Raw genomic sequence first — 26,853 nt, forward strand, 5'->3', positions numbered from 1 at the left:
TTTTTTTGAAAATTTTAGTTTCTATTTTTGAATATGTGTTTTAAGGGTTACATTACACTGAAAGGAGGTCTGTCACTCTGTCACAAGGATGGTGTCATCAGTGATGTCATGAGTGATGTCACTGACCATGTCATGAGTGATGTAATATGTGATGTCATCAGCAGTGCATTGCAGGCGCGCAAGTTATAATGAGTCCAACTAACTATAACGTGGGAATTTCAATGGTTTTATGTCAGTGAAATTGCCAGCTAACTATAACTGGTGTCAAACCTATATTTTTTTCAGTGACAGTGAATTTAATAGGTTTTTAAATGCTACTTCCTAACTATAACTGGTCTGAAACCTATGGTTTTTTCAGTGAATTTCATAGGTTTTTTAAATGCTAATTCCTAAATATATATAAGGCCTGAAACCTATGTTTTTTTCAGTGAATTTCAAAGGTTTTTTTAATGCTAATTCCTAACTATATAAGACCTGAAAGCCCACCAGGAATCTCCAGTATGCGCCAGGAGACTGCATTGCAGAGAGGTGTAATGAAGCCACACCCCTTTTTACACCTCTCTGCAACGCAGCCCCCGTGCATGTTTGAAGAGGGGGAACTAATTCCCCTTGCATACTGGGGGCCCCTGGGGGCCAACTAGCCCACCTGGAACCTCCAGTATGCGCCAGGGGGCTGCATTGCAGAGGTGTAATGAGGCTATGCCCCTTGTCACACTCTCTGCAATGCAGCCCCCTGACAAGTTTGTAGAGGCGGATCTAATTCCCCTTGCATACTGGGGGTCCCTGGGGGCCAACTAGCTCATCAGGAGCCTCCAGTATGCGCCAGGGGGCTGCATTGCAGAGAGGTGTAATGAGGCCACACCCTTTTTTACACCTCTCTGCAACGCAGCCCCTGTGCATGTTTGAAGAGGGGGAACTAATTCCCCTTGCATACTAGGGGTCCCTGGGGGCCAACTAGCCCACCTGGAACCTCCAGTATGCGCCAGGGGGCTGCATTGCACAGAGGTGTAATGAGGCTATGCCCCTTTTTACACCTCTCTGCAACGCAGGCCACTGGCGCGTTTGCAGAGGGGGGGACTAATTCCCCTTGCATACTGGGGGTCCCTGGGTCATATCTGACCAAACACATATATTCCGAACGATTGAAAATGACTTTTCTTGAGAAACATTTGGATTTGGATTATCATGTCCTATACTTTGGAATTTCTGAAAGACTGACTTTGAGGATGCTATAAATTACTCAAGTCTGCCCAAATTGTGTGGGTAAAATTGATACCTAGTCACTTTGAATAAAGATGTACTTACGTCTCGTCTAATATTTGGAAGACATATCTAGTTATATGACAACAGGATACCGACATAACTTGAAGGAAATAAGAACGCCCTGAAGAAGTTCTGTTACAAAACGTTTCGGCTGGCTGTGGTACATAAACTTAAGGAAAATAAAAGCATTTGAATATACACCAAGATTCAGCGCTTCAATAAGGACTCTAAGTGATATGATTTGATTGGACTTATTGTGCAAGTGGTGCTGTGCCAAACTTTGGAATATTCTCCACTACTCTCTACTACTTACTCTCTCCTACTCCACTACTCTCAAATATTCACTCTCTACTACTCATTCTCTACTACTCTACTACTCTCTACTACTCTCTCTCTACTACTCATTCCCTACTACTCACTATCTACTACTCCCTACTACTCACGCTCTACTACTCTCTCTCTACTACTCACTCTCTACTACTCACGCTGTACTACTCTCTACTACTCACTCTCTACTACTCTCGCTCTACTACTCACTCTCTACTACTCACTCTACTACTCACTCTCTACTACTCTCTACTACTCACTCTCTAATACTCTCTCTACCAGTCTCTACTACTCACTCTCTACTACTCTCTACTATTCTCTCTCCCTGCTACTCACTCTCTACTACTCTCTACTACTCACTCTCTACTACTCACTCTCTACTACTCTCTACTACTCACTCTTTACTACTCTCTACTACTCACTCTCTACTGCTCTCTACTACTCACTCTACTACTTACTCTACACTACTCTCTACTACTAACTCTTTACTACTCACTCTCTACTACTCTACTACTCACTCTACTATTCACTCTACTACTCTCTACTACTCACTCTCTGCTACTCTCTCTACTGCTCTCTACTACTCTCTACTACTCACTCTCTATTCTCTACCTCTCTACCCCTCTCTCAACTAGTCTCTACCTCTCTACCGCTACCTCTATACCTCTACCTCTCTACCTCTACACCTCTACCTCTCTACCTCTCTCTACACGCACACATATACACATATATATATGCATATATATGCATATGCATTTATATATGTATGTGTATGTATATATATATATACATACATATATAATCTGTATATCTATATAAATACAAATATAAATGCATGCATACATATACATATATGCATACAGATGCATGTTATTTACATGAAAGTTTAAAAAACACTAATAAAACCAAAGCTAAAAAGCCACTTCATTACAAAGAGAATGGCTTTAACTTAAACGAGGGAAAGATCTATTGCATTTTCAATGCTTGTTTACTTTGGTTCCATCAAGAAGGCATTCAGATGTGTCACACATTTGCCATGAATTCTGAATGTTAGCACTCTAGTTGCTCATTAGATCACTGTAGTAAAGCTACTGCTCACCAGGGAAGTCTGCTGCTGGTATTCAAAGTGCATGTTTCAGTCTGCATGTCAGAATTTTTATAATGAAATAGAAGAGGATTTGAGAAATCACTCAAAATGATCCCTAATTTTTCTTTCTGAAGCACTAATCATACTTTCTATGGCAAAATGAACCCCCTCATTTTGTTCCTTTTTAAATTAAATGTTTTAAGAGTTACCGCTTTATTCCCATCACGGTGGCTTCAGGTGTGCTATACCTTTGTAATAAGTAGGACTGTTAGCGCTCTAGTTGTTCTTTAGAACACTCTAGGAGGCTGCAGTAGAACACAACGGAATCAACTTACAGTCTCTGTCCTTGTTGGATGTACATGTTTTACTGAGAATGTCAGACTTCATTCTCACATGACTGAGAAAGATAATGTGAATTTACAGAAAATATGCTTTCAGTTTAGCTTATAGATCCCCTTCCAAACCACTGTTAGAAATCATGAGATAATAGTTTTCTTTCAAACATGATTCATGATATCACAGCAGAAGGCTTTTTCACATGGTAAAATCACCTTAGAACACACCACAATTCCTAAAATGAGTATGGTACCATCAACAAATGATTTATAATGTAACTAAAGTCCTAAAACCCTCTATTAACTACAATGCTTTTTAATGAGGTGTTATCATGTATATTGGTCCCAAGATGGCTGCCAACACTTCTAGGATGAAGTGCTGACAGCCAATCAGATCAGATGTGTGGTTAGGCTCCGCCCAGATATATATATTTTTTTGAACCTAAATTACCCAAAATCCACTGGAGCACATATCTTGAGACATAGCAAAGGCACATCGGGCTACCAGTACCTACAATTTTGCCAGGTTTTGTGGAAATCCATTCAGCCGTTCGGGCTAAAAGTGAGTCCAACCGCCCTATGGAAATTAACATGGGGAAAACACGTTTTGGGACCCCCCCCCCTTTTATCTAGGTCCCCGCTTGACGAATCCCCCCCCAAACTTTCAGGGAAGGAGCGGAGTGCAGCGAGGCAAATTTAAGGAAAATTACAAGTAGATTCCTCAACCGGCGCCAAAGTTATTCCCAATAGAATGTTGCAGATTTCCTATAGAAAACAATCCTAACTATAACTACCTACTGGCAACCGCCAGTAGGTAATATATATATATATATATATATATATATATATATATATATATATATATATATATATATATATATATATATATATATATATATATTCACTGAAAAAAGCATAGGTTATAGACCATATATAGTTAGGGATTAGCATTCACAAAACCTTATTTTACTCGCACAAAACCAATGAAATTCCATATATAGTTAGTTGCACTAACTATATATTTCGTGCACCCGCAATCCACTGCTGATGATGTCACATATTACATCATTCATGACATGGTCAGTGACATCACTGATGACATCACTGATGACATCTCAAATGACATCACTGATGACATCACTGATGACATTATCCATTGACTGTGTGTTTCTGTAAAGTTTTAATATGTTTTACATATTGAAGAATGAGTGGATGTATAAGTGTCTGGATGAAGGATTTAGTAGGTGTGTGACTGACTGTATGAGTGAGTGAATAAATGTGTCATACTAAATGCATGGGTTAGTGACTAAACTGTCTGAATGTGTGCATCAGTATGTCTGTTGTGGTGTAAACTGCTGCATGTGTTGATCATTAGCTATACGAGAGGCTATATGTGTTATTGATTGGTTGCTCAAGTATTTGTATGGGAGATTGAGTGTGTGTGGGGGTGGCTGGGAGGTGTGTGACTCTGTGCAGAGATGTCTGAGCAGTTGATTCACTAGGTGTATGAGTTCAAGAGTGCATGTGGAAACAGCTGCATGGGCGGTTGACTGTGTGCATGAGTGTATTGATGAGTGAATGGATATCTGAATGCTACATGTCATAGTAAGTACATATGTAAAACACAGTACATGTGAGAGTTGGCATATATAAATAACTGTGCATGAGAGCCAGTGAATGTGTGAGTGACTGTAAGGATCATTGTGAACTTGTATCAGGGATTGTATAAGAGAGTAAATATGTGTTACTATATGTTTGAATAAGTAAGGTGTGTATAACTGTATAGTTGAGGAAATGGAGGTGAGATTGTTTCTTTGCATGACTGACTAGGTGTGTGAATAACTCCGTGGATGAGTGACAGTGTGTGAGTGTCTGTATACACTGAGTGTATCTAAGGTTATATTAGAGTCTGAAGAGGTTCATCGTATTAGCACAAGAATGATGTCATCAGTGATGTGATCAATGATGTCAAATGAGATGTCATTTGAGATGTCATCAGTGATGTCATTTGAGATGTCATCAGTGATGTCATCAGTGATGTCACTGACCATGTCATGAATGATGTATTATGTGACATCATCAGCAGTGGATTGCGGGTGCGCAAAATATATAGTTAGTGCAACTAACTATATATGGAATTTCATTGGTTTTGTGCGAGTAAAATAAGGTTTTGTGAATGCTAATCCCTAACTATATATGGTCTATAACCTATGGTTATTTCAGTGAATTTTCAAGGTTTTGTAAATGCTAATTCCTAACTATATATGGTCTATAACCTATGGTTTTTTCAGTGAATTTCAATGGTTTTTTAATAGCAAATATCAAAAGCTTTTTTGTGGAAAATGACTAAAATTAGGTATACATAAGCGGCGTTCGTTTATGTTCACCACAGCCACTGTTGAAAGTAAAGTGAAAGTCGCGAATCAGTGGCCACGCCATCTAGTCCCTTTTAGGCCCCATCATGCATGTAAGTAGCAGCCATTTTGTGTGTCATGGCCTCTCTGCCCACTGCCAATAGCCTATGATTGTTCGGAATTTGTTCTCTTTGGGTGATTCTCTATTCACAAATAAGCACAGAGTCGCAATACTCTGTTTAGTTTGTGCAGATAGTGAAGGATAGGTAGTGCAGACTTTTGTCCCCTTTGTAACCCGTCATGCCTATCTCAATGTGAATGTGTTGTGCACCCCACGCAAAGAAAACAACTTTTTTTTTTTTATTTGCCCCGCTGGGCCCTTTTAAAGACATTCTTTAGTCTAATTAGGTTGGCCTCTATTGTATGTATTTTTTTTTAATTATTTTTTTTTGTTTCGCTCCCGGTCGGCGAACCGGGTAGCTTAGCGTTACCTCAATTTGGTGCCGCGACTCGGTCCGCGAACCGGTAAACGTTCTTTTTGCGCAACTGCCGCGTTAGAAAACAACATCGTGACGCGTCGCGTAAGCGCGACGTATCGCATTGTCGCGTAATGCGTCTTATGACGCGCCGCGTTAGTGCACCCGGAAGTGTTCCGGAGCGCGAACCGAGGCGCGAAGCGCAGCGCCCCGGAAGCGATCCAGGGTGCGGCGTGGAGCGCGTAACGTAAGCATAACAGGTCATGTGACTTGTTTATAAAACTTTTCATTGGTTCATTTTACTTTTGGTTTCCTAATGATGGAAGGCTTAGTCATATGACCTTAAAATAACACTTTTCATTGGTTTAGAACATTTTTTTTCCCAAATGATGAAAGTCCCACCTTTTTTCCTCACTCTGACTTTCATTTTTATGAGAGAAAGACCTACATTGACTACCTTACAAATGGCTTCAATGATTGCTGCAGCTGGTGGACCCCCACCACCACCACCACCTCCTAGGAAGAGAGGACCACCTTCTCAGGTCATCCTCCAACAAGAGGAGGAAGAAGAGGAAGAAGAGGAAGAGGAGCAAGGGACTGGGATGTTTTTACCTGAACAGCCAAGGAGGTCCCATGTCAAACCAAATTATATATGGCAATTTTTTTCTTTTCCCCAGGGACAAAAAAAGGTTAATGCCCGGTATGTTACCTGCCTGATTTGTAAAAATGAACTGTCCAGAGGAACAGAAAAAAAATGCAGTTATGGTAATTATACCATGCAACGCCATATGGAAAGGTGGCACCATATCAACTACAGTGCTGCTCAAGTACGTGATCTGGTGGATAACCCCCGACCTGTGGCCAGTACATCCACCAATGAAAAGGCAGTGACGGGACCAGAGGCGAGCGACATAGTCCCAAATATTCAAATGAAATTTGGGAGCATAAAACATGTCTGTATTCATTGTGGACAACTCATTTGCTACAGAGAGAGTAGCACAAATTTAATCAATTTAGCTATTGATAATCATCAATGTCCCAAACGCCCCCGAAAATAAATTATCTTTTTTTTTTGGTTGCTCCTGTTGAGCCCTTCATAACGAATCATTTTCATTCCCCCCCCAAAAAAACAAAAAAATATAAAACCGTTCAAAAAATACAAAAAAAAAATGCTCAGAAAAATAATAAAAAAAATATAAAACAACAAAAATAATAAAAAAAGTTCTTTTCAGAACTACCTCCCCTTTATAAGAATTTGCTAGAATGTTTAGCACTCTGACAACCTCTATTTCTTTTGTTTCGCTTCCCGGTTCGCGCGCCGGTACGCGACCCGGAAGCGAACTCCCAAAAATTATTTTTTTTTAAAAAAAGAGAAAATAAATTATAATGTTAAAAGAAAGACAGTTAGAGGGAGTAACACAGAGATACTGTTTAAAGAGGGACTGAGAAAAGGAGTGGAAGGAGTAGAGTAAGTAAGTAATAGAAAAATGAATGAGGTAAGTAGCAACGGCAGAAAACTGAGGGTTAAACAAATGAAGCAGTGGAACTAATAGAAGTTAAATGTGATAGAAACGTAACGAAAAGAGTACAAAACATTTACCTTATAATTGTCGTTAACTTAGTTACTTGTTATTTTTATACTTTCAATCTGTGAAAGAAAGAACAAACATTTGAAAAATATTAAAACATGTATTTAAAAATTAGAAAAGACAAGGGAAAAGATTGACAATCATCCAATTTTACAAAGAAATAAAGTTAGAGGCCTCCACTTCTCCATGCCCCCTACACAGTCCTAAATATATACATTTTAAACTGACGGTATCTTGTTGAAGATGAAGTGAGGCCTATCTTGCAACATGGTGCATCTTTTGCACTGCTGCTGCGTCACAAAAGTGATGGAACAGCGGCGCAAAAGAGGCGCACGCCCATCATAAATCTACCCCTAACATTTTAAATGATTATATCTAGATGCTGATAAGGTGTGGCCTATCCACAGATTTGTTTCAGGTGAGTCCAACTCAGAGTTACAGATGAAATTTAAGTTATTGAAGAGTACAGAGGAGATAATACATGAACAGGCCTACCAACGAAGTGAGTCATGTCCACTGCACTCTTGAACAAACGTCAGACCTCCTCTATCTCCTTGAACAGGGCTAAATCTCATCTACACAATGTGATTCGTAATGTTATGAAACACAGGTAATGTAATTGAAAAACTTGCAATTTTTTTTGCTCATTCCACAATCACATCACTTGTGTTTTTCCTTTGCTTAGGTATCTCATTGTGCAGATATAGTCTAGCATATCCAAGAGTACGGAGAAGGTGAGGACTGTATGCAACAGAGCAATGTACATTACTCACCTCCCTTGACACTTACAGAAGCCTCATTTTTTCCATGCCTCCTACACAGTTCTCAATGTATATCATAAATACAAAAAGTACAGAATTAATTATACATGTTAAATGGTTTATTTTTGCTGTTTTCAGAATGTATCAAATTTCACTAAAAACAGTGAGTTGAAGGTATTCATCATATAACAGCGGGGAAAAAAAACACAATCAAAATGATTGTGTTTAAAAAACCCATATAACATAACCAATCAGAAATCTGTACTCCTTAAAAGTAACTTACTTTCCATGACGTCAAAGGATGTCCTATGAACAGCTTATACTCTGTTGTGCTGCTATTATTTTCAGCCCGCCACTTTCTGAAAGAAAAGCTCCATCATTTTGAGAAATATGTTACATACAATAAATGACTTCTCGCTCTCTACCGCACATTTCCTCAAGGCCAAATTGTGAAAGAGCCATTTATAACTCTTGGAATTCTTCTAAGCAAATCCCGTCATTTTCTTTTTCCGCAACTTTTAGAAAGAAAACGTTCAAGATCACTTTCACAATCCTGTACTAGTAATATCTCACCCTTCTTGCTCACTCATGTTCCACATTTCCACATTTAACTTTTGACTCTGTACTACACTTATCCACAAGGCTATATAGTGTAGGAGCCATTAGAACCTCTTGAAATTCCTCAGAACAAATCCCGAGATTCTTTCCCTAAAATTTTGGTTTTAAAAACACCAGGTAAGAATTTTTAAGGTCAAAAGGCAATTTTCTTTTGAAAATTAAAACAGAATCATTGCAGAATGACCAGCCGTTTCTAGACTTTAAATAAGCTGTGTAATGTCCTGATGTTGTTGAAGGACCGTCATGATATATAATTGCTGCAGTTACAAAAGTCCTTCCTGATATTGACAACTGCGAAGCCACACAATTTTTAATTAAAGTTGTCAAATTTGTTCCATCAGGCCTACATTGTTGGAACATTAAAATGACATACTGGCTATATGTTCGTATAAATAATGTGGACAGCATTGCTGACTTACATTGGCTACACTCCATGTTGTGATCGGCTGATTTTACTAGCTTATTAAAGGACACTGATTTACTGTCTGGCAAAGTTAAATATATAAATCTTTCTGAGTCTACACTACTAGTACTTGATAGCCTACAGTTCTCGCAGTCATGCTGCCATTGATAAGAAAGGCCAAACAGGTGATCTACATCTACACCTTCATCTTGTAATACATCAAACATATACATTAAAAACTCTTGACAATCTTGCTGAATATTTTGAGAGAATTGCGTTTGACCTGAACATTTGTCTAACAGATTTCGAATTTCAGACACACTTTCTATTTTTGTTCTATCAGTGCTACATTTCTCTAACACAGAATTCAGCAAGCAGCAAAAACTTTGATCCGAATTGATCACAATCTGTTCTTTTAAGGTTTCTAGAGAAAAGACAACATTAACCACTACATTAGCATAGCAGTTGACACCAGAACTGTTTTCAAATTGAAAACCAACAACATCTTCAACAGAATCCTTTTCCTTTCTGCTTATAATTTCAAGTTCATCGACTTTTTGTCTTTTTGCTACAACCTCCCGACTATTGGTCACATTTCTTCCTTTCCGGCCTACCACAAGTTTCTCAAACAAAGGATATTGAGGCAAATGTGGCGCATACTCTTTTCTTAACCTATTGTATTCCTTAACACAATCTAGATCGGCACAAATGTTTGTGACATCACACTCAATCAAGTACAATCCCGATAAAGTTCTGACTCGTGACAATGCCACATATGCCATACCATCCTTGAACACAGAACTGCCAATATTCACCAATGCACTGTCTACACTTAAACCTTGCGATTTATGGATTGTCACCGCATATGCCAAGCAAACAGGAAACTGCTTACAGCGAACATAGTCTTTTACAAGCAAAAACCTAGCAGAGCAACGACCAATTAGCTGTACTTCCTCAATGCCATCAAATTAAATTTTTAAAAATTCAATTCCATCTCCATTTCTGTATTTCTCAAAATCAACAGCATTACCCATTGATCCATTTACCAGACCTCTTTCAACATGTAAATTCCTTCTTAAAATTATACGACAATTTAAGCACACATTCAGAGGCTTTTCAAAACCTGCAGTTTTAGATACAGTCTTCTCTAATGAATCCAATTTAGATTTCTAATTCTCAGACAAAATAATTGTTGCTCCCATATGCTCTACTCTGTCAATAGCTTCCAGTTTCACAATCTCTTGGTTTTCTAGATGCAACATTTTGTTGTTGAAGATGGCACATTCTGCAAGAGTTGGCATCAAACATATTCCAGATTTCTTCTCAGTAATTTTCCGAAAAATATTCTCAGGCACAACCTCTTCTTCTGGATACAAATTTGACAGTAATCGTGCATGTAAAGCTTCTTTCCCATGCTCGGTCACTTTTCCAATTCTAACATCTTGTAGAATATTCTTATAATCTTCATCCTTCTCCTGACGCATATTTTCACGCAGTTCAGCATAATTGAAGTTTAACCATATATTGACGTTGCCAATACTCCCTAGACACTTCCTGGTATCTTCATGCGTGAGCATTTTGAACACAGGTTGTCCTTTCACTGGTGTCAGCTGCAGAAGATCACCGAAAACAATGATGTGTTTGCCACCAAATAACACATCATACTCTGTTTTCAAGATGTGGTTCACTGCATATGACAGTCCAGACAGATCGCTTTCAAACAGTAGATGAAACAAATAGGGAATGCATTGACGAAACCTAGGATCTTCTGCATACAATCGTAAAGTCCGGTATTCAGAAGCAGGAATTTGATCAGGTCGCTCATCTTATCCATAAAGTCACTTGCCGAGATGTTTTGCATCTGACACCACTTTTCAAGATGTGGTTCACTGCATATGACAGTCCAGACAGATCGCTTTCAAACAGTAGATGAAACAAATAGGGAATGCATTGACGAAACCTAGGATCTTCTGCATACAATCGTAAAGTCCGGTATTCAGAAGCAGGAATTTGATCAGGTCGCTCATCATATCTTCCTCCTTGACCTGTTGGAAATAGCTGTGGGAAACACCGAGCTTCCAAACTTTCCTCCCAAACACTAATGGGACTCCCTTTGGCTTGTTTCATTTGAAACAACTCAATAGCATTCCCCATGACTTCCTTAGAATGCAAAGGATGAACACTATAATGTTCATATATTTCTTCATTTTTAGAGGGTTCTACTTTTTTAATTTGACCAGCACACACATCGCTATCCTCTTCTTCACTTACTTCCTCTTCTGCAACATATACATTCTTGTAGTACTTATTGTTTTTCTTCAAATACAATGTTGCCTTTTTGACTTTTCTAACATCCACTAAATCTTGCCATATTTTCTTACTCTTTGTCGGAACCCCATTAACTAAGATAACCAGTGGTTCCTCTTCCACTTTCTCTACTCCAATTGTATTAATATTTTTTTTAAATCTAGAGGCAAATAAACAACTCTTCCCTTTAATCCTCTCTGTAAATCTGATAGAGGCAATTTCCCTGTCTTTGGCTCCATTCTTACGATAGCCTGAAAGGGACGCACACTTTGAATCAAAATAGATTCATAAGTATTTAAATCCTTCAATTCAGAAGGAATGTCAACTAATTCCAGATTATTATGAACCGCTCTAGCAGGCATCCGGTTTTGATTTAATTTGTTACAACAATAAGTACACACACGTTGATCCAAACCCAAATCAATTTTCTACCATCAAGTATGTTGCAAAATCCTTCCTTTCACTATTATTTTCCCTTTCACTTTTCGCATATAAATCCACTAACTTAGTCTGATTCTTATAATAAGTGCGTCGACAACACACACAAGTGAAATTAGGCCTCTCACTTGATTTCACCTGAAACGTGGCAATTTCCTTTTGAAAATTATCTGTACTGGAAACCTGTAAACTAGCTTCAACATTACTTTCTTCTTCTGGGTCAATTTCAACATTCTCCTCTTTACTTGTAAAGTAACAAAACTCAATTTCTTCACAAATATTCTTCACATCTACTTCAGAACCATGCAAAAGAGCAGTGAATAATTGTTTAAGCATAATTGCTGGACTCTTACCATAATACAACATTCTAACTAATTTTCTCACTTTACTATGATGAACTGCTAGCATCCTGAAATGATGAAAAACACTCTGGCATACTCTCCTGGAAAGACAAGCCAGTGAATGACCATGCAAACCTGTCACTTCTCTCACTCTGCAAGGATCTAATTCTTGCAACAATTTTATTTTCTGTTTTAAACTTTTCTTATTAAATGTCCGTACAAAATCACAAAGAAAATTGATGGAATCCTGTCGCACACTGCAAATAGAACTACACTTCCAGGTATACACTGGTCCCTTAGGACGTCTCCCTAAAACTTCATTACCTAACACCTCTTCTGCCTCTGTTGACACAAGTTTTTCTTTTTCAACCGGACAACCATCTTTCACCTCATAAGCTCGACCACTGGTGTCAACTGCATGCACCAATTCATTGTCCTGAAAGTAACTCTCCTCATTGAAAAATCCCTCACAACTTGAACTATGCATCCATTCTCCTGAGAAAACTTCACAAAAATTACTACGATTAACTACTCTCTTCCATCTACTATTTGATTTGAAATCATAAATGACCTTGTTTAGTTTCCTAATTCTATTGACTACCAAAATAAATAACTTTCACTTAATTTCAAAAGCCTGAGCAATAATTTTCTTTACATTTTTCTTTCTCTTATAAAAGGCCACTTTCTGTTGACCTTTCTTAAAAAATTTTAACAAATTGCTAATTATCCTGTTGCGGAACATTCGTCTACGAATGTCCCTAAACTGATTTTTCCTTCTACTGCCATGCACAGAGTTATCTCCTGCTCTACCAGTAACATTTTTGATTGGCCTTTCCTTTCCGTTTAAATTGGCTCTCTTTTTCTGGACTAAAACTTGTTCTGTAGTTATACTTTTGTTTCTACAAATGTTTCTAAGGAATGATTTCGTTCTCTTACCCGGAGCTTTCTTCGTGACTTGATAAGATTTTATTGTAGAGGACTGCTGCAAGCATTTAGTAATCTGCTGTCTTTGACGTTTTGTAGCCTTTCGGATTCTATCCTTAGACGGCATTGTCTAATTTCGAAATGATCTGCAGTTGAATCTGTGGTAAAATATAATAAAAAATGTTATTAACCACTATTACCAAACAGTAAATCAATAACAGTAAGGATTTGATTCAGCAATGCCATAAAGATGATTCAGTGAAATCTTCTTAATTTTACTGTGTTAGTTTTACAGGGCTTTCATGCAAATGACTGCCCACCCTTCAACAAAACGCCCACATGAAACCTGACGCACGTTAAATTGTGTACTTACCTGCAATAATCCATATGCCAGTGTTTAGGTCCCTCCACCCTGCCCCTCCCCCTCCCCGCCTCCCTGCCCCACCGTAACTCCCTCCACGGCCCGCGGCTGCTATCTTGCAGCATGGTACATCTTGTAAATCACTGCTGCATTATAAAAGTGACGCAACAGCAGCACAAAAGAGGCGCACAGCCATAATAAATCTGCCCCTAACACTTTAAATGATTGATTCAGGATGACGATAAGGTGTGGACTATTTAGAGGGTTGTTTGAGGTGAGGCCTACTCAGGGTTGCAGATGAAATTTAGGCTTTTTGAAGAGTACAGAGGTGATAATACATGTGCAGGCCTACCAATGAAGTGAATCATGTCCACTGCACTCTTGAACAAAGGCCAGACCTCCTCTATCTCCCTGAACACGCCTAAACCTTATCTGCACAATGCGATTCGTAATGTTAGGAAACACAGGTGATATAATTGAAAAACGTGCAAATATTTTTGCACATTTAACAATCACATCACCTGTATTTCTTCAGCTTAGTTATCTCATTGTGCAGATGTAGTCTAGCATATCCAAGAGTATGCAGAAGATGAGGACTGTATACAACAGAGCAATGTGCATTACTCACCTCCCTTGACACTTATTGAAGCCTCAGTTTAATATTTCTCAGTTCAATATTTATTTAAAGAAGCAGACACCAATATGATCTTCTCATAAATGTGAAAAGTGTTTTTTTAAAAAAAACGATTTTCTGGTCTAAATTTGAAAACACAACACAGGTCCTATGTAGAAGCACACCCTATCAATACTTAAATTAGCCAAGTACACATGGGGGCATATTTACAAGGACCTTGCACTACGGGGAAATGTCTTAAATTAAAATGGGACTCAAAGGCCTTGTAAATATGCCCCAAATAACCTATGAAACACTAGCAGTACATATCAAGAAACCTAATTGATTTCAAAAAACGTTTTTAAACCTAATATGTAAAACAATTATATACCTACATTCATGGGGAACTGACTTAAAATGCCCTAATACACATGAAAGCGTTTTTTAAGGCTTTTGCACCTTTTTTTCCATCACTGTTAACATGGCTATGTAACTCAAACAATCAAAATCAAAATTTGCCAAGCACACATGGGGGCGTATTTACAAGGACCTTGCACCACGGGGAAAGTGACTAGAAATGGCCAAACACACATGGGGACGTATTTACAAGGCCCTTGCACCAGGGGGAAGTGACTTGAAATGGCCAAGCACACATGGGGACGTATTTACAAGGACCTAGCACCAGGGGGAAGCGACTTGAAATGGCCAAGCACACATGAGGGCGTATTTACAAGGCCCTGGCCTTGCACCAGAGGGAAGTGGCTTGATATGGCCAAGCACACATGACGGCGTATTTACAAAGAACTTGCACCAGAGAGAAGTGACTTAAAATTGCAAAGCACACATGAGGACATATTTAGAAGACCCTTTCCCCGGGGGGAAGTGACTTAAAATGACCAAGCACACATAGGGGTGTATTTACAAGGCCCTTGCACCACTTATGCATCACTTTTAACATGTACACTGTGGAGCACCATGGGGCAAAAACAACACAGATGCATCATGCATCTGTTCCGCAAAAGCGACGCATTGCAGGAGTCACATCGCAAGTAAATAAATTCTCATAAATTTAAAAAGCATTCCTTTTCCTTAAAAACGATTTTCTGGTCATAATTTGAAAACACAGCACAGCTCCTATGTACAACCACACCTTGTCAGTACTAATATTTCACATTATCTCCAATTACAATTTGTAAAAGAAGCAAAATCTTCTTGGAAAACATAATGCAAACACTTGACACAAAACATCATTTTAAATGCACAGCTGGCTTCCTTATTTTCTCCAAAAAGCATACTAGTCTCTTTCTAAAGTAAAGGAACCATATCTCACCTTAGCAAATGCTTTTTGAATTTCAAAACAGTCTCAGAAACACACCAGTTTTTCTTTAGCAGAGCAAAAGGTATGCACTCCAGAGGCTGCAACCAAGAAAGGCACAAAAATGCTGATATTCTTGACACATATCTCTCATGTCACCCAATCAAAACTCTTCCCTCACTTTTTTCAAATCAACACCCTTCCCCCCTCTGCCCTTTCTGCCCTTTTTCCATAGCAACTACCTCCTGCCAGACCTCTCATGTTTACAAGTTCACACAACAATGTTTCAAATGAACTCTGAACTCTCACTACACCTGCTAATCCACTGCAGTGTTTCTTAAAATCATTTTTTATTAACCATTCAAATTACATCTTTCAAAGAACACATCCATGCACCCTAACTTGCTGTTTTCAGCAATGGAAATCCACCAATCACTGCTAATGAATCATTACCACTCAAACTCCACAGTTTTTTTTCTTTACAAACTCCTACTGTTTCAACTGCCATTTCATTCACACACTTCATCTGACTGCAACAGAACCTCCTCTCAGCATGTTTTCTGTCTGGATTCTTGGACATAGCTACATCCACTGGGCTCACAGGTATGCTGATAACAGAAATTTACACAACCTCAATTTACAAAATGTGGAAATCAAATGGATTGGGCAAAGAGGATTGAGATGCCACCAATTGATACCATTGGTGAAAACATTTTTGCATTTGCCAAACCCTGACCTCATAATACTGCACTGTGGAGGAAATGATTTGGGCACTTTGAATGGAGTAGGTCTGGAAATGCTCTTAGAGGACACCTTTGAGCAATTGATGGCACTTTTTCCTCAAACTGCCTTGGTATATTCCAATATATGCCAAAGACAAAAATGGAGGTGGTCCAATCAATTTTGTCCACAAATTGAGAAATCGAGGAAGCATGTAAATAAGTCTGTTTCAGCTTACATGAGAGACCATGGAATGGGCTGCATCTACAACAATAACTTGCGTTACTACATGCAAGATATCTACAGAGGAGATGGCGTGCACTTCTCAGATGAGGGGAACAGAGTTTTCATACAAAATTTAAGACTGTGTATTGGTACCTACTTATAAGTACCTAGAACTTACACAGAACCCAAAAGCTCTTTTCAGAGCTACCTTAATTATAATTACTCTTTAAAAATTTCGAATGTACCTTTTTTCACTAATTTTCACTTATGTTCGCTTCCCGGTTCGCTACCCGGTTCGCGTACCGGCAGCTAACCGCGAGAAAAATTTTAAAAAAAACTTCTTTTTTCTCGCACATATGGGCCTCCTCAGCCACCCTCAGAAAACCTAGGGGGTCAGAATTCATCTACCGTGCCCCCTTCTACCCATTCTGAACATTATTTACCCTCCATCTTGTATCTCAATTCTACCGAAACACAAAATGGAGGACTCCCGTAACGCTAGAGGTTCGCGTACCGGGGCACGCACTGAGAAGCGCTCGCTTAAAAAAGGTGGGAAAGTAATTTACAGAAAAACCACTGGAGACAGTTTCACCAAATATACATTAGCTCATACTACATACCAATCCCTACCATTTTCACAAATTTGGTTGGAATTCCATTTAGCCATTTAGCATGTAGACCTCTCTAAATTCCCTGAGGTAAATTACTTCACAAAACACATCTGAAGTGTTGGAATTGACAACCAATTAAAATGTTACTTTCATTTTCTACTTTTTTTTACCTGACATTTGATTGATTATGTACCTGAATATATATAAAGAAAGAGAGAAAAACACAGCCATTTTGACTACTACTTCCTGAAGTACATTGCAAGAGCATTTTCACTGACAACTTAAACTTGTTTTTAAAAGGTAAGATGTTATTTTATAAATTTGACTGGAGAACTATGTTATGCAATTTAAATTAGTTTGGAAAACATTTTCAGATAGTTATATACTATCCCTCTGTAAGAGTTAGACTTTGAGAAAGGCTTGTTTATTATAATTATGGATTGATTTACGTTTCTGTGTTATAATTATGAATTTACTTAGGCTTTTTCGCAGGCACTTTTTAATAGTACTACTTCACGCCTGAAACCATACAGTGCCCATAGATAACTTCTCTGTTATAAACTCACAAGTACCTGTCTGAACTTAAACCCAACATTGCCCTATCTCTACTGATATATTTATTTTTTATGCAAATTTCAGCACAAAAATGGAAGGAGAACAGAACGTTTCCTTTGAAATTGCCCTAGAGATGAACAATGAGGAAATCATTGAATGCATTGACATGGAATTCATGGAGGAATCACGAGACCAAGAACTTCTACAATGTGTAGAATCTGTGGATTTGTTACTTCATTATGAGGACGATAAAATGTGGTAAGTTATGTTCAGTCAACAAGAGGACATTTCAGACAGTCAAATGTTAGACAGTCTATTCAATTTTGAAAAAGAATCAGAAAAATAAATTTATATTCAATAATCAAAAATTGTTTGAGTCTTTAATCATTTTTATATGTAATTCATAAACTAGTACCAAATTGATTATAATGTAAAGTCAGACTTATAGTATACTGCGCGACTTTTTTATGTTACACAGTAATTTTGCTCATAGTTACTTCCTTTCTCCAACTATATTATCTCCAATGTGTATTTAACATCTCTTTATCATCTCCTGCCTCCATATTGTTTCTACTTTCCTGACACACTATGGTTTGAATTCCATATTCCACAATAACTTCTGAAACAACATGCAAGATATCTACAAAGGAGACGGTGTATGTTAATTTTTTGACTCTGCATTGGTACCTACATATTGCTACTTAAATAAAAAATAAAAAAAAACAAGAAAACGAACAATCAATAAACATACAATATTTAAAAAGTCTATCATTCTTGTTTCCTCATAGTACGCTCCCCGGACCGCTTTCGGGTGCGCGTACCGGGCGCACTCCACGCAAAAAAAAACGTTTTTTGGGGTTTTTTTGCCCCGCAGGGCCCTTTTAAAGCCTCCACATCAAACCTAGGGGGTCAGGGAGGATCTACTATGCCCCCTTATGGTCATTTCCCCCTTCGTTTTGGCCTCCTCTTGTCTCTCGATCCTACCGAGAGACAAGATGGCGGCCGCTCCGGACTGTTTAGAATGTTGACAGACACCGGAGAGCCAATCAGCTTCGCTTCGCAAAGTTCCGTTACACGTAAAGTACGCGAACTGGAGCACTACCCGGAGCGCTGTCACAGATATATATATTTTTTTGAGCGTTAATTTATCAAAAGCCACTGGAGCACATATATTGAGACCTAGCAAAGGTACATCGGACTAACAGTCCCTACAATTTTGCCAAGTTTTGTGCAAATCCATTCAGCCGTTCGAGCTAAAAGTGAGGCCAACCGCCCTATGGAAATTAACATGGGAAAAACGCGTTTTGGGACCCCCCTTTTTTCTCGGCCCCCCCTTGACAAAACCCCCCCAAATTTTTAGGGGCTGCTGAGAAACAAAATGTGCCATTTTCCTGAACATTTCAGCCAATTCCGTCCACAAACGCCAAAGTTATTAGACATAGAATTTTCAAAAATCCCATAGAGAAAAAATCCTAACTATATATACCTACTGGCGGCCGCCAGTAGGTAATATATATATAAAGTAGGTAGTTATTTTAGGAACTATTTTCCATAGGAAGAGCGTTTTTGGATTTGCCAATAACTTTGGCATCATTAGATAAATACTTGTGAAAGTGTTTTAACTAGTTTTACACTCACTCCGGCTGCTGTCCTGCAAATTTCAGGGTGATAGGCCAAGCGGGGGCCGAGATAAAGGGGGGGTCCCAAAACATTTTTACACCCTGTTAATTTCTATCGGAAGCTTTAGACACGGATACAGCAAGAACTGCTGAACAGAATGACACTAAATTTAACAGAAAGGTAGCTGTTGGTCCACAAAACACCCTTTTTAGTCCGGGCTTAGAGTCAGTGCGCATGCGCTGCTCTGCTAGGCATGCTGTATTGGAGTATGCATTTGAAGCCCTGCCCACTCTCAATCCATGTTATTTAACCCTGGGTGTAGTAGCGCTATGCATAGTTATGCGAAGTGCACTTTATACTACGCACTCTACGTGTAGCTACGTGTAGCTACACAAACTGAGTAGTGCAGTAGGGAAATGCTGACCGTACTGATTGCACAGTGCCGGATGTTTGTCCGCACTGCATTGCAAAAGGCATCTTGCACAGTGCAAGCAGTCATTACTCGAGCATCTCAACGCGGACTGGTAGTTTCTCATAGCCAGCGGTCGCGAGCATGTTTGGCACTCGCAATGAGAAACCTGACCTCCCTGCATTGAGAATGTCGCCGGGAGGTTTATTTCCCATGCTTGCGATCGGCAACTTGATGTTGCTGACCGCGAATGCGGAAAAAGTAATGCCTGGATTTTGATTTTGCTCGCTCGCTGTCGCCAACTTGACGTTTAGGACCGCGAGCAAGCAAAAAATGCCTGCTACGCGTTTTTGCACTGTGCTACGTGCAATTCGCGTAGTGCGTAGTAGCTCAAACTACGCATGCTACGCTACCGTAGCGTAGTACTACGCCCAGGGTTAATATTTTTGATTTTCTTGTGTAACTGCCCATTGTAAATGCAGGCTTATGATTTGCAAATAGGATTGGTAGTCCCTCCTTAGTACGGCCTTATCTTTATTTGTAACCTCCCATGGCGACTGGCCCTTTTACTTGGCTTGTTACACTGTGTGCGTTATAAGTAGGTGAGCACTATTTAGTTAATTGCTGACTAATGGGGACAATGGCGGCTGCTTTTTGTTGTATTTGCTGCGCCCCACACAGGACAATGACAGCAGCTCTCGTATTGATCACTATGCCTCATACCTCCACAGTACAACGGCAACACTTAAAAATATTTTTTTTAAGAAGAACGCGTCATTTGCTTCAGGAACACTGCACTTTCTTTTAACTTTTATCTAGTGAGCGAGGCGCCCGCTTCAGGGACACTGCGCTGTTTTTCTTTTTTTTTTTTTCTTTACTATTTGGTGCACGCACGTTTCAGGGACACTGCTCTCTGTTTTTTTTTTACTTTAATGGTGAGTTTAGCGCTCGCTTAATAGACACCACGCTCTGCAATACAATAGGTATTGCTTTTCGCAAAGTTTGACCTATTGGTATTGTAACTGACAAATGACTTTTAATATTTTAAAAGGCATTGCCATTTACAATGCCACCAGCTCAAAATCTTGCAATTGCAAGACCTATTGCATTGTAAATACTTGTTGTTAATTGGTGTAAATCTATGCCGTAGCTGCAGAGAAATTTAAAGATTTTTAAGATATACAGCTGGGGACGCAGAGGATCCATGGCCCATCTGAGATCTCATGCTGAGATCTGATTGGCTGCCAACATTTCAAACCAGGAAGTGTTGGCAGCCATCTTGTGACTCGGTTGAACTGAACCACATAACAAACCTTTAAAAAAAATAAAAGCTTCAAGGGTAGAAACACACTGATCCCCTAAGCCTTATGGGGCTTCCCACAGGGACCCCACAGGGCTAAATCCCACTGTAAATTGAAAAAAACATTAATGAAACTCAGGTCCACGCTTCATTTATAATCAGCCCCCACGTGGACCAGGTCCCAGAAGCATATGTAAAATATATAGGAGGGGGCACATTGGGCCCTGCTCCTTGGAGTCTTAAAGCCTCAGTAACTGCCACCTCCCTGGCGCATTTTCATTAAATTATGTAGGGGTTGCTCTAGGCAACCCAGTGCCCTGGGGACTGCTACATCACTGGGGCTAAATTAAATAGTATTGCAGGGGGCCTCTGCCCCCCAAAGCCCCTGGGACCACTACCTTCCAAGGGCAAATAGTTATTATTAAAGTGGGGAGCTGAATGACCCACTGTAGCCACGGGGACCACCACCTCCCTGGGGCTGTTATCTGATAGTTAGGAAATGGAATTAAAAAACAACTAGAAATTCACTGAAAGAAACAAATATTACAGGGACTTTATAACTAGGCTCAGGTTTCACTCTCACAAAACCAGTGAAGTTCAGCAGCTATAAGTAGCTGATCTATTGAGATGTCATGAGCGCTGTCAGTGACCATGTCATGAGTAATGTACTATGTGAGATTATAAGCAGTGCATTGCAGGGGCATAAGTTATAGTTAGCCCAGCTCACTATAACTTCTGAATTTCTTTGTTTTTGTATGAATCAAATGTTAGCCTAACTATAAGGTCTCTGTACCCTCTGTTTTTTTCAGTGAAATCTTTTTTTACATAAATACATTCAGGATAGAGATTTCATGGAAATTGATGCATTGGGACAGTTTAAATATTTATTGCATCAGGATCACCTGACCTCGGCTTTCCACTGATAAATTGGAGCTAAAAAATGTTTCCCTAGTTATTGGGCCTTTCAGCCTTTCCGCTCGTAAATTCCTTTCTCCAAGTTAAAAGTAGAAAGGAGTCAAGCGAGCCATTGAGAGAAAGAAGGGGGCACGGGGTCCAACCAGGCGGTGGAGATACAAATTCTAATCACTGCCATAGCCAAAAACATAAAGTATGGCTGTGTTCCATCTCATCCTGAGCAGCATTAATGCAGGCGTTAAAGCTACTTTGACCTTCAGAGAAAGCTGAAAGAATAACCCTGTCCCTCTATTCAAACTATCCAGCGGCGGGCTAGTAAAGAACATATGGACCACATCTGCTCTTGGGGCATGGCAGTGAGGGGAACTGATGCCCACTAAACCACCCAATTTTGCTATTATCCCTGGTGTATAATACAGATCTAAAATGGTCTTAAAATGCTGTGCCTGGAGCTTTGCGGAACAAAATAAAGTCTGCCCCTATTTAAGGAATCAAAAAAACCCAATCCCTTTTACCCAAACCTTTGATTCCTTTTATCTACCTTCTTCTCAAGATCATCTGGCTGCATAGAGATCAGCTCGCTGTGAATCCGGCTAATAGTGCATCCTTCTTTATCCCTCAACTTATCCATAATGATATCTTTGCCTATCCACATGGGGCCCCCCGTTTTCTGAACCAAAAAGCTACGTATCTGTAGGTATTTAAAGAAGTCTTTTTTTTTACTCCATTCCGGTCTTGGAACTCACTAAATGACTTAACTCTGACTGTACTGAACATGTGACCAATCATTTCCACCCCTAGGTCCTTCCACCGTCTCATTGTACTGTCATGAAAGACTGCTGGAAGGGATGGATTCATGAAAAGCGGGATGTAATAATTCATACTTCCTATCCCCACATTTGTAATGCTGCCCAAAGAGTCTTAATTCTTACTTTCTTGAAGTAGCTCAGTTCGGTATATTAAAAACAAAAAGGTTTTTAGCGTCTTCCCCTGCCAATGACTCATAAACGTCTGGAACCTTTTCTTGATTTCAGGGATCCAGGAGATTTCCTCCCGCTAGTCCGCACACATATTGTAGAGCTGATACAAAATAGTATAATCTAAAATCAGGAACAGCCCACCCAGCTCTCTATCTCTAGGAAGAGACATAAATTTCAGGGTGCGCCTTGTCTTCCCGTATTCCCATATAAACCTATTGACCAACCCCTCTAACATCTTAAATCATAATTTCTCAAATACCAGCGGTATTGATCACAACAAAAAGATTTTCAGAACATTGCAGCAACCGACTAAAGATAAATGGAGATTGTTCAGCCTATCAAAGTCCTCTGGCCGTTTCTGTATGACAGGGGCTAAGTTCTGTTCTACGATTTGCCTTACATTAGGCAAAATCTTTAGCCCTAAATAGAATGAGGAAGTGACAACCAGGGAGTCCGCTAGGTCAAGATGTTCAATAATTAGAAATCTGGTTTTATGCTGATTAGGTAAATACCCTGAGATCTTCCCAAAGGCTGCACTTATTTTTCGATTTCTACCAGTGCCAACTCTTCGCATTCTGTCTTAAGATTGTAGCATCCCTCCCTCAAGGCGGGATGTTGTCTCCCTCAAGGATTCAAGAATAGTCCGGGGTTATTTTCAGCAAGGGTAACAGAGTGACTACAAACTTATGATGACAAGGCATGGTCTATGTCAATGATATCTATCTGACAGACTATGAACTGGATAGCCACTTGAATAGGGTGAACACCATTAAACTGGGATTCGCCTCTGAAGGGTAAAAATTCAACTTTAAGAAAACAAGAATTGCCCATCTCAACGTCCTTTTATAAGAATATGAGTTATCAAGTGAAGGAAAAAGCCTGGCAGTCAATTCTTTTGAAAAGTGTGCGCTGCTCCAACCTCCAAAAACGCTGACAAATTTACAGTAGATTCTAGGTTGCCTGAATTTTGGAAGATCTTATATTCTAAACAACACAGAAAGGGTTAAACCTCTCTACAAATTAATCAAACCTGATTTTAAAACAATATATCGGACACAAAAACACACAGAAATATTGCGTTCACTACAAACAGACATGTTAGCAACAAAACCTTTGCAAACACGCATAAACATACCCAACTTAGTGATCCGGATAATTCTGGGTCAATGCAGATTCACCTACTTAACTTTTAACAAAGGTGAAAAAGTACCAATAGCATACAAATCACATTTGAAAACACAAGTAGAAATTAAATTCACTTCTACAGAAAAAAATTTGACAGCATTTCAAACCGCTGTGGCAAAAGAAAGAGCCCTAGCTCAGGGGAAACGCATTATGGATGTAACTCCTGTACCAGCCTTGGAGGCAGTGACTAAAGCGAGCATTCCAAATGCTAAAGCTTTACATCGGAGATGGATACAATGAGTTAGATCTCTTGCTGCAACTGATGTTGAATACGTTTTTGATCCTTATTTGAAAACACAAGAAATCCTGCAATACCAACAAGAATGTCCTCTGCCTACTGAAATTCGGCCTCTAGAAGAGTATGAATGTATAATTTATACTGATGGATCTGCACAACCCGCTATGGGGGAAAGCAAGCTCATAGTGCAGCATGCGCGATCGTTAAAGGTCTTATGCGTGATGGCAAATTCAGACCTATAGTCACAAAAACGCAATCTCTAGGAGATTGTACAGCTCAGCGAGCTGAACTACTGGCCTTCATCATGCACTTGAAAAAACAGATTACAAATTCCCCACACTCATAGTGTGTAATTCTTTCTATTGTGCTCAATCTTACAATGAATATTTACAGAATTGGCTTCAAAACGGTTTCAAAGATGCAAAAGGTGGCACAATCAAGCACAATACGCTTTGGGAACAAGTAGTTCAGTTGCAAAACGGACTACAAAACACTCATGTGTTACTCACAAGTCATCAACGTGATGGCGTTCACGTTGAAGGGAATTTATTGGCTGATGAAGCTGTGAAGGGGGCTCTGCAAACAGCTTTTGTAGCTGCAATCACTCATTAAAAAATGAAAATAGACAGTGAAATAATACTGGCTGCCAATGCAAAGGCAGCGGTGCAGCGTTACCTAAAGGGTTTCCACTCAAATACTCATATATAACTGACACAAACAATGTTTTGTTTGCTCGAATCCCTGGAGTGGGGGATAGGGTAATTCCAAACATGGAACATAGATTAGGACTAATCCTAGCAACACATGAAGGGCTAGCCTCTGCTCATGCAGGTGTTTCTGCCACAGTATCATTATTAAAACAGAGGTACTTGTGGCCAGGCATTAGGAAACAGACCCGGAACTATGTTCCGGATTGTGAAATATGTCAAAAGATGAAAGTCTCTACTGTGAAATGTCCTGCGCAGACGCCCCTTTTATTCTCAGATAAATCATTAGCTTGCGTTTACCTGAACCACTGCGGTCCTTTACAAAGGGATGGTAACTATAAATATATCATGGTCTCAGTGGATTCGTGTTCAAGGTTCCTTTGGATGTGGCCTCAGCGTTCAGCTGACGCTCAAATTCTTATAAAAGATATGCAAGTCTTAATCGGCACATACGCAATAGGCTTGCTACATTCTGACCAGGGTCCTGCGTTTAGCTCTCGAGCTTGCAAAGAAGTCATGGCCAGTTTGGGTTTGCATTGCAGTACTCTTCTCCAATCCACCCTGAGGAAAATTCTGTTGTGGAAAGAAAAAACCAGGACATAAAGCAGTCTATAACAGCTAGGGTATTAGGTTTGGGTGACGGGTGGGTCAAACATCTAATTGGGGTTCAACGTGCATTTAACACCTTGCCAAGAAGTTGTCTAGGGGGTGTCACTCCATATGAGGTCCTATTTGTGACAAGAATGTTGGTTCCAGACCTTGATTGTCAAGGAACGGTGGTGGAAAATAAGAAATTTGATATCAAAGATTGTTTGGCTGTTTTGCAGGACTTAAATGAACTAAGATTGAAACAGAGCAACATCCTCCTAAAGCCAACCACCCCTGGGAAAAAACCAACTGCCCCAGCAAGGCCTGTCTGGATACCACAGCTTGGTGATCTAGGCAGAGAAAATATCGCGGACAAGAAGGAATTTGGGCCTTCTTACAGACAACCAGTACCTGTCCTAGCAATCCAGGACCAAGAACAGTGATACTGCCGCCCCTTGCTGGTAAAAAGGAGAACCGATTTGTTCATCGACCAGATCAAACCATGCTATGTGGCTGATACTAAGCAGTAGGCCAAGTGGACTCCGCCAATGTAGCAGACGCACTCCTCTGGCTACAATCCAAGAGGTTCAAACTGAGAGACTCATCACCATTGAGGAATCTGCAGTGAGAAAAGAAGGACTAAGCAACAAAGCTATGGAACTCGTTCCTCTTGAGATCCAAATAAAAGTTTGTTCTGAAACACCTGTCTACAATAAAGTAACAAGTGATCAAGTGGTTCCAGCGATGTCAACAAATCTGGATGCAATTCCAACCATTGACAGAACTGCCTCTGGCTATTTCATTAACTTTGATAAATTTTCTGAGGATCCCTGCGAACCTGAAACAGCGCCAAAAAAAAGAACTTTCAAAGAACAAGCAACTGACTTTTTTCATCACCTGAAAAAAACGTATCTGGTTTCACCATGGAATGAACTATGGATTGTGATGGGAATATTTTTTCTTCTACTTTGGTAAACTCTGGGTATGCTGATAAATGGTAGATATGTAAAAATGGACAGAGCAAGTAAACAAGTGAACTTACTTCTGAAGCCACATAATTCATCCCATCAAGAACATAGAGACTTCTCAGCAGTGAACATCACAGCCATTCCTATACCAGATGGTATTGCTTGGGACAAAACAGAACATGACATTTTGGCCCGTCGGAGCTGTTGAAGATTCCGCACTTTTTCGAGATTTCATTAAGTACCTCTAGTACCTTTTATGATTATTGGGACTTCAAGAGTGTTAATAATATGATGTCTGATCTAGAGATGTCTGCAGTATT

Source organism: Lissotriton vulgaris, chromosome 7 (assembly GCF_964263255.1).
Source record: "Lissotriton vulgaris chromosome 7, aLisVul1.2, whole genome shotgun sequence".
NCBI lineage: Eukaryota > Metazoa > Chordata > Amphibia > Caudata > Salamandridae > Lissotriton > Lissotriton vulgaris.